General features: G+C 37.1%; 2 pseudogenes across 1 annotated transcript in view; one reads left to right on the top strand and one right to left on the bottom strand.

Annotated features, from left to right (window-relative positions):
• LOC144055325 (lysine-specific demethylase 2A-like) overlaps nt 1-10000 on the bottom strand; it is a 107824-nt pseudogene that overhangs the window by 87780 nt on the left and 10044 nt on the right. The window contains exons 2-4 of the transcript XR_013294837.1: nt 9049-9187; nt 7281-7359; nt 7121-7167 (exon numbers count right to left, since the gene is read on the bottom strand). The product of XR_013294837.1 is annotated as a lysine-specific demethylase 2A-like (transcript). The remainder of the gene's footprint in view (nt 1-7120; nt 7168-7280; nt 7360-9048; nt 9188-10000) is intronic.
• Nucleotides 1097-2557, top strand: LOC144054753 (uncharacterized; annotated as a pseudogene).

The raw sequence follows: 10000 nt of genomic DNA, 5'->3' as shown, positions 1-10000 counted from the left end.
TATATCTATATACACATATATATACATATATATATATATATATATACATATACATATATATATATATATATACATATACACATATACACATATATACATATACACATACATACATACATATATATACATACACATATATATACACATGTATACACATATATATACACATATATATGAACACATATATATACACACCCCCTGTAAATGTTCAAAAGTTGGCAAAAATTGCACATTCAAAAATTTGTTGCCTGTTCATTTTAGCATATGGCTCCAAGAGACTTTTTTGTAGGTCTCAAATACCCCAAAAAATTCGTAGATCTTGCTTAAACGTACAAACGGGGCTGCTTCGTTAAAAATTTCTAGGGGGCGCTAGTGATTAGTTTTTGTAAGAATCGCACAATACAGGATAAAATATTGCTCATTTTGCCAGGCCAGATGTGTGTGCTAAGTTTCATGAGTTTCTGTGCATGTTTCGAACCTCAAACTTGGCGTTGTTTTCTTGGCAAACAGTACCTTGCCACACCCACAGCGATTCGCGAAAACTCACAAATTTTGTGTTATGACATCATGATGGCCTAAACACTCTTCTGAGCAAATATGAGGTAGATCCAGTTAACGTGGTTGGAGAAAAAAGTAAAAGAAAAAATGTAAAAATTAAAAATAAATAAATAAATTGCCAGTGGGTGGCGCTAACAGTAAGGATAAATACAAGTTCGTAGATGTATTCAGACCTGGACCCTCATCAAATGTGTGAAATTTTGAGAAGATAGGATCATCTGGGTCAAGAAAACGCAGCTTTTATTGTCAGACTTTGCGGCACCGTAACGGCCACCCCATTTGGCGAAAAGTTACAATATTTGGTGTTGGGCATGATCAACATCTTAAGGCTTTTCTGACAAAATTTCAACTTGTTCCCTCAAACGGGCTCGGCACAATAAATAAAAATGTAAAGTATGACATTTCTTGTCACCACTAGGTGGCACTACATGTATAACCAAATATCATATAGATGTTTTCAAGCCGTGGCTATTAAGATGCATGAGAAGTTTTTGGGGTTTTTTTTACGTTAAAGGAAAAGGCTCTATGCTACTAGAGGATGAAGAAAGAGCTGAACCAGGTCCAAGTCATCTTGACACTGCTCAAAAGATTCGACCCAAAATTGTAAACAATAGCCATGGTTGCCCGTCGTCAAAAAGATATGCTTTTTGGACATTATTTCTGGGACTTCTACCATGGGTAAGTACATTTTGTGTTTAAATAGTGTTATTTTAGCTATGTAGTTAGAAAAAAGATTTAAACCTTTTTGTTAAATACAGTGGCTCACAGTTATAAGCCTGTAGTTTCAGATAAATACATTTTCATACAAATCTTACATTACACATGTAAATGTTTACTGATGCATATTTTCTAAATTTGAGTTAAAAAATGTTTAAATAAAATCGCAATAATTAACATATAGATTCGGGATTAATCGGTAACGAATCAAATCGCCAGGTACTAGGCAATTCACACCCCTGGTTGCTATCGACTTTGATGAAGCTCCGGATGAATTGTGGTGTCCTAGACCTTTCTACCAGATATAATTGCACTCGTGCCACAGTCAGCCAACATTTTCATCACCATCTCCAGTGCCCTGTATGACATTTTGTATGTTGGCATGATGGAAAACAAAATCCCCTCCAGATCCAAGAACCAAACCTCCCTTCCAGATTGCTTCCAGCCATTTCCCAAATGTCGGCTTGTGCTAGACTGAACTGAAGTGGCCGTCTCAAATACAGAAAGTTTGGTCACCGAAAGTCATCTATACAGTCATTAATTACAAAGGATGTACTACGCTTAAAGCTATGATTGGAGTAGGACCTAATGGAGTAATAACATTCGCTAGTGACCTATATGGTGGAAGCACATCGGACAAAGCAATGACAGCAGACTGTGGAATACTTGAACAGCTAGAAGCAGGTGACATGGTGTTGGCTGACAAGGGCTTCACCATTCGTGACAATCTGCCTACAAGTGTCCCTTTGAACATCCCTTGTCAATGGACAGGCAAAAAAAATTCATCTTGTCTACAGATCTATATTGTTCTGTTTTTTCTTTTTTTAAGACAAAAAAAGGTTGTGTTTTACCTTGACTAGTTTAGGCGACAATTGCCACCTTTTTCAGAAGCCGGCATGGCGGAGCTGTCATGTGACGCTCCACGCCGACTACGTCACATGACAGCTCCGTCACGCCGGCTACACCCAGGAACATCGGCTGATAAGACACGTCACAACTGTCAGTTTGACAGCTTCTAAGGAAGGCGGCAGTTGTCGCTGAAACTAGTCATGGTAAAGCACAACCATTTTTTGTCTTAAAAAAGAAAAAACACAGGACGATTGTCAATGGACAGCTCACAATGGAGGAAGTTAACCACAACAGACTTGTTGCCTGTGCCAGAGTTAATGTGAACTGTTCCATTCACATTTTGTCCAATATGCCATACTAGTATAAAAAGCATGCCAACAAGACAATGAAAGTTTGCATTTGTCTCACAAATTCAGACACCAATCCTCTGTGAAATAGCATGAATTTCCTGTCTATATAAAGCGTATCGGTTATTTTTTCTTTGCTAATCAATTTTCCTAAAATTAAATGTTTAGAAATAAATGTGGAATTCTCTCTTTAAGGGCTGTGTTTGTCTGTAAGAACATTATATTATCAAAACACTTGTGTTCAGTTCACCTTCAGCTGAACTAGTTTTGAGAAAAAAAACTTCACATTGGTTATGTCACTCGCACTCCATTTATTTCAACTACAACAACTTTGTTTCCTCGTTACTGCTTCTTAAATTAAATAATTAATAAAACATAACACAAAACAGGAGTTTAACTGCTACAAATGCACAGATGTTGCTACATCTTATAAGTAAAGTAAAATTTGAGGATGTTTCAACATTCAGAATGAAAAATCTTTTTGAAAATGAGTAAATATTGCATGGTCGATACAATTTTCACTTTCCATCTGATAGAATGTAGAGCAGGAGATAATCCTTGTAAAATGTTTCTAAAACAGTAATGTTGTTAGCCCAACCTGGACCCTTATGGATGGGCAAGATTACAAGGAGTCCATACCACCAGGTTACATGTGCCAGGTTCCTCCCAGGTACATGTTTCCCTGAATCAGATGCCAGTAGTTGTGGGTCTGCTTTAGTTTCATTAAGCCAGTATCTTCATCCTATTTGAGAAAAAAAGTCATTTACCTCTGCTACCTGGATTATGGTCTTCTTTCTGGCAGCATAAGGACATTTTACCTCAATGATGCAGTCATCAGATACCATTCTATCCGGGGAACCACCAAGCCGGCCGCTGTCAGACAGGAACACTCCACTCTCCTGGACTGTAACACCAGTGTGCTTTGTGTACTCTTCTTTTGCCTTTTGCTCATGAAAGATTCCCCAATCACAAGCCTAGGGGCAGAAAGAGTATTCAATACACAATGGCAACACAAACATATCTGATAATATTTTCATTTTTTTTCCCAAGCCCTGCCTTACAGTGCTGCTCAAAAGTTTGTGAACCTCTTGAGCAATTTGGACTTTCCAATTGTTTCAACCTGATTTTGTTGTTCAATCTGAACCATTACATTTTATATGAAATAACAGGTGTAGGTTTATCAATTCAATGCATTGTTCTTTTTTTTATCAATTGTGTAGTCAAAACTTAATTAAAAAGAGTTTTTGGTCAATTCATGTAGGTGCAAAAGTAAGTAAACCCTGAGATGCATTGCGTGAAGCAGTAGGATCGGGTAGGACAAATTGGTAGCCACTGAAATGGACCAAAGAGGTTTAGCAAAGAAATTGTGCATCACTGACTGAAACAGAGACAAAAACCACATCACTTTAGTCTTACCCAGGTGAACCTATACAGGTTAAACATGCTGAGAGGAAGAGAATTCTCAGGGGACCTCAGAAAGTGGGTAGTGACAGCACATCTGTCTGGGGAAAGCTATAAAGTCAGGACCTGAAGTGGGCAGTTTATGCTAGACACCCCATCCAACCTCTCTCAACTGGATGCATTTTGCAAGTAAGAGTGGCAAAAAATCCCTCAAAGTAAATGTGAAAGACTGATAAATCACTAAAGAAAGTGTTTGGATGAAGTTCTCATTGCAAAAGGGTTCACAAACTTTTGAGCAGCACCGTGTGTGTGTGTGTGTGTGTGTGTGTGTGTGTGTGTGTGTGTGTGTGTGTGTGTGTGTGTGTGTGTGTATTATTACCATGAGGCATTCTTAGTTTGCCCAACTGTGGCTCTCTCAATGGCTTTCTTCTGTTGCATGGGATGAAATCATGTACAGAGCTTTGTCCTTTGTATTGCCATAAGTGGAGCTGGCCAATATCCCTTCAAAGGTTTTGATGTAATGGCATGGGGCGAATGTCTGCCAAAAAAAAAAAAATCTGTAAGATCCATGCAAGTCAACAATGTTCACTGACATACTGTACTTATATTTTTATATACACAGCATGAAACATTTTTAAATTACAGTGATATCAGGTTGATGTCTGATTTGTAATGGTTTAAATCTGTCCAAGCTACAGTAAGGTGTGCTGCGACATTCTTAACCTTAGCACATTTGTTTACTGATTTAATGCATTGTACATGTGATGTTTCTGTTAAAGCAGGACATGAAAAATGAAAATCCAAAAGTAAAAACTGAGGTGCTTCTGGTGCTAAAATCCACTCGAGACCTATAAACCGGTCAAGATGTGTCAAAGACGACAATGGCCATTCTCTGTCCTCCTGACAGGCCGTTTTATTCCACCTGAAATAACAACATAAAGAGATTATGGTACCTGATATGGATTCAAGTATGAACAACCTCTCATAACTCTGGATTTTATTATGGAAAGAAAACACAAGGTGGCAAAATATTAATATTAATATTAACAGCATAGAAAACATTATTTATAATTCCAAATTTAAAAAAAGTACCGGTACTAACCTTGTGATGTGGAGGGTGCAATCAGACACTTCTTGGCTGTGATTTCCACCGTTTTGGATGTTGTGGGCCTCTTCCACACACACACACTCGACATCCGTGCGGGTACAGTTTTTCTCAGCCCAAATGAGGAGAGATGCCACATGGTGGCACTTGGCCCTCCCGATAGCACAAGAGCAAATACTTGTCTTCACTACTTGTGCCTCAACATGTACTTGAATGAAAACAACTTTCCTTACCCTCACCAAAAACAAAAACAAAACAAAAAACCTTATACTGCAGAGTCCGCTAAGTTGTTAACTAACTGTAGGCACTCATTCTAGCAAACCAAGTAAACAATTATTAACATTACATACGTACAGTAAAGTTAGCTTGATGTCCAAAGCCCTTATGTTAGCAAAGTATTCACTCACCTCAACTTCTTAATTTCTACTTTTCATTGAAGCCTGCACTTTGCCTTTCAGACTTCCACCTGACAGCACAAACATTTACAACTCTGTTTGAGTTGAAGGAGTTTAACCCCCTTTTAATTGACTTGAGTTGTAGGAGTTTAACCCCTTTTTAACTGACGGTGTCACTACAATTCAAATACGTAATCAAATACTACAAACTGGGAATAATTCACACTCGACTTATTTTTTAAGGGAAGTGTCACAACCAGTTGCTCTGTCAGTCAGCTGAGCTATTTCTATGCATCCGTATTTAAGTATCAGTATGAGTGTAACGAAAATTTTATATGTGAGTATGAGGATATGATTCATAAATGTACTATAGTATATGCCTATGGATTTCATGTAAATATGTTGCTGGCAAGTGTACGCATGTCAAAGTGCAATTGTATACATGACCAGGATTATAAAAAATGTTTAGGGGTGCACCCAAATGAAATTTTTGGGCCGTAACCGAAAATGAGAAATGCTTGGGCGAAAACCGAAAAGCGGAAAAAAATTATGCTTTTTTTTTTTTATTATAATTGTATTTATTATAATTAATTAAAATTATAATACTATAAAACATTTAGGCCTATTTAGCACGGGCATTTTAACAAAGCACAATATAAATTGAAATGTATCCATACCACAGGCATCAGAAACATGTTGGCTAACACCAAATGCGGGGTGAGCAACTGAGCATTTTCTGGCGATGCAATTGCACTTTATATTCAATGTACAGTTGTTCGCACCGGCGGGCACGGATGCGTGCGGTGCGGCTGACGCATTTGTAGCGGGACACAGTGTGGCATACTTAAAATCGGCACATTCACATATTCAACAAAGTTAAAAAAAATAAATAAATTTCTTCGCATCAGCCAATCGGATTTGGGAACGGACTGCAAAGTCACACACGGCGTCCTGTACAGGTCTGTAGTCACCCAGAGATAGTGGTGAGTGTTTACTTGTTTAAAACTGTTAATAGCAATAGTGCTAACATTAGCTAAAGTATTTAGCACAGCCACGAGAATGCAAGTGACAAAGTGAAAGGGCTCGAGGGGCTCTCAACAAAGAAAAAAAGGAAGGCGCTGCAGGAGAAAGAGTGGCTCACCTGCAGTGCAGTACTCGGCAGCGCTCTCTTTTACCAAGCAACCCTCTCCTTCTCCGGTGTGCACAATGAAGCTGCCGGTACTCAGACGTCAGCGAGCAGCAAGCAGCAAGCTCGACACTCACTCCCGTGTTTGGTGTTTAATTCAAACAGACACTTTCTTGCAGCGTTTTTTTTTTTTTTGCTTGCATCACCACAACATCCTCTTTCGGCTATTTTCTTTTGGCTTGAATTTTATTTCGGCCGAATGCCGAAAATGCATATTTTTGCCATTTTGGGCAGAAAATTTTCGGTGGCCGAATATTCTGTGCATCGCTAATTTTTATTTTATTGAAATATATTAACCTATTACCGTATTAATAATGAAATAACTTAAAACATAAAACGAATAAGTGGTAGGACTGGATAGGTTTTCAACTTATCCCTACTCGCTTTTGAACATGATGACTGTATAAGGTATTTTTCTTCTTTTAAATTTTTATTTTTCTGCTATTTGTTTATATGTTCAATAAAGAAATCACACAATTGATTTAATTCCAGTCCGGCAAGGATGAAACTCAGCACACCTGAATTTAATATGACAAAATCAGTGAACAAACTTATGGCTTACCAACAAACATCTTGACATCACTAACACTGAAGCTTGGATCAGGCATCCTATGAAACAAGAAAAAAAAAGTGCGTCCACATTATACAACAAATTATGATGCTTTCAGAGGAAACGGGAGAAGAGCGGAGTGGAAAAATAAGTGCAAGAGAAAAAAAATTACTTGAGTCCGAGTTCATCAATTGCCTCAAAGAAGATTGGGTCTCTCAGGCCACCTCTTTGGATGAGCTCATATGTGAAATCTAAAAAAGAAAGTTAAAATCTGAATGATATATGCTATATGTATCAGGTGGAATTTTTAATCATAGTTACGAAAGCGGTGAACATCTTTTAAAAGGCTCTCGCAGCACGGGCCACTTTAGGGTACTGGCACATTGTAATACTAGGACATTAGAATTATATATTTTTTTAAATGGCACAACACACCTTTACATATGGACTTATTTATTTTGTGCCAGTCCCGATGTGTAGTCAAAATTCCATGATTTTTCACACGTTTGACCAGCCATATCAGCGTTCTTTTTCTTGACAAACAGCACGTAGCCACAGTAGCAGCAGCATAAGGCGAAGTAAAAAGATGACCTCTATGATAGGCCTAAAATGGGGTATACACATATACATATATCTAAATATATAAATGTATTTATATATATATATATATATATATATATATATATATATATATATATATATATATGGTCCACACCATATACTACAGACACCAGTTTTTTCACACGCATCACCTTTCCTTCCTTATCTCTGTGACTCAAATGCACATCTCTCAGCTGCTGTGAAAAATGAAGTTCGGCAAATGAACCCAGAGCTTGCTATCATTCCGGGTGGCTGGCGAGCACAGCTTTACCAAGACTGGGAGGCAAAACCGTGCGAGTTATGCCACAATTTGTCAATGGATCGTTAATGCTTGGGCGAACGTTAAAGCCGGCATCATTTCCGAGGACACGACAACGAGGCTGACTCTGACAATGAGATGGCGTGTTTGATGGAGAACTTGTCCAGTTGTTTGTTTCCGATACAGAAGATCATGAGGACTATGACTGATTTGTGGATTAGGATTGATCAAAAGCAATGCGAGTACATTGTTATATACTTTTAGTACAAGTGAACTCGCGGTTTACATTGTTACTTCAACCGAACTCAGTTTTGTTCCGGTCTCTGCCTTTTTAAAAACATGCACGAGCACTAGCAGATTTTTTAACATATTAGCATGTTACCATATGTTTTGAGCTAGCGTATGTTTAACTGTGCGTGCTTCCAATAGTGCCCTTATGGTCGTGAAAATACGGTATTTAGGATATTTATGATGAAATAACGAGTCGATATACAACTTTTGGCTCGTAATAATACACGTCCCAGCCAGTGTACCGCTGAATTGTTTTGTATAAAAGCAAAATGGCTGCCGCATATGCGCAATACGGTGTTCTGACAACAGACACTAGATCAGTGCATCTGCTACATCCAGGCCACTGAGCTGTCACTCTTAAACAATCATCCAATAAAAATGCATTCCCCATTAAGCCCACCCGTTTGATGTTTGTGCCAAAAGTCAGAAGCAAAAGTCTGAGCGTCAACGCAAAATGAAGGAGTGCAAACGAGGGAGCATAAACAAAAAAAAAGGGAAGCGTAAACAGGAAAACAGACAGCATTTGTGTGTGTATTAAAGTGTAGAATTGCAATAAAAATATTGTTTACAAAAAATGGAATCAAAAGCCTTTGCATAACCTACTATTTTAGGATATAATGAAATAGACGGAATGCACTGATTCATATTCAGCGACCAGGTGTTGGATGATGAGGGATAGGACGTGTCGATTTCGATTCCATCACGCCCACAGCGAGGCGTTTCCATCGATTCATCTGTGCAAGCCGTTAGTTGTCCACCCCTGCAATTTAAGCAGCTGCAAGCCACAAACCTTTTCCTTGCATGTGAATGATCCGATCAGAGTTGAACCTCTGGCTGTAGACTTTCTCCTCAAGATCAAACATTCTTTTTCCATCAATCTCTTCATCTGAGATGACATCCTCTTGGTAACGGCGTCGGGTACCAGACCGCTGAAGTGAAAAATAAATCTTGTTAAATACCTAAAATACATATACACAGTGTGTGTATAAATATATATATAGATAAATATACATATTTATACATATATACATATATATATATACATATACGTATACATACATATACATATTTATACATATATACATATGTATATACATATACGTATACATACATATACGTATACATACATATACGTATATATACATACGTATACATACATATACGTATACATACATATACGTATATATACATACGTATACATACATATACGTATATATACATACGTATACATACATATACGTATACATACATACGTATACATACATATACATACATACGTATACATACATATACACATATACATACGTATACATACATATACGTAGACATACATACGTATACATACATATACATACATACGTATACATACATATACACATATACATACATGTATACATACATATACATACACGTATACATACATATACACATATACATACACGTATACATACATATACATACGCGTATACATACATATACATACGCGTATACATACATATACATACGCGTATACATACATATACACATATACATTCACGTATACATACATATACACATATATATACATATACACATATATATATACATATACACATATATACACATATCTATACATATACATACATACACATATACACATATACATACATATACACATATACATACATATACATATATATACATATACTGTACATGTATACACACATATATATACACACATATATACACACACATATATATAC

This window comes from Vanacampus margaritifer, chromosome 7, assembly GCF_051991255.1.
Source record: "Vanacampus margaritifer isolate UIUO_Vmar chromosome 7, RoL_Vmar_1.0, whole genome shotgun sequence".
Taxonomy (NCBI): Eukaryota; Metazoa; Chordata; class Actinopteri; order Syngnathiformes; family Syngnathidae; genus Vanacampus; species Vanacampus margaritifer.
This window is presented reverse-complemented; position numbering and strand designations above follow the sequence as displayed.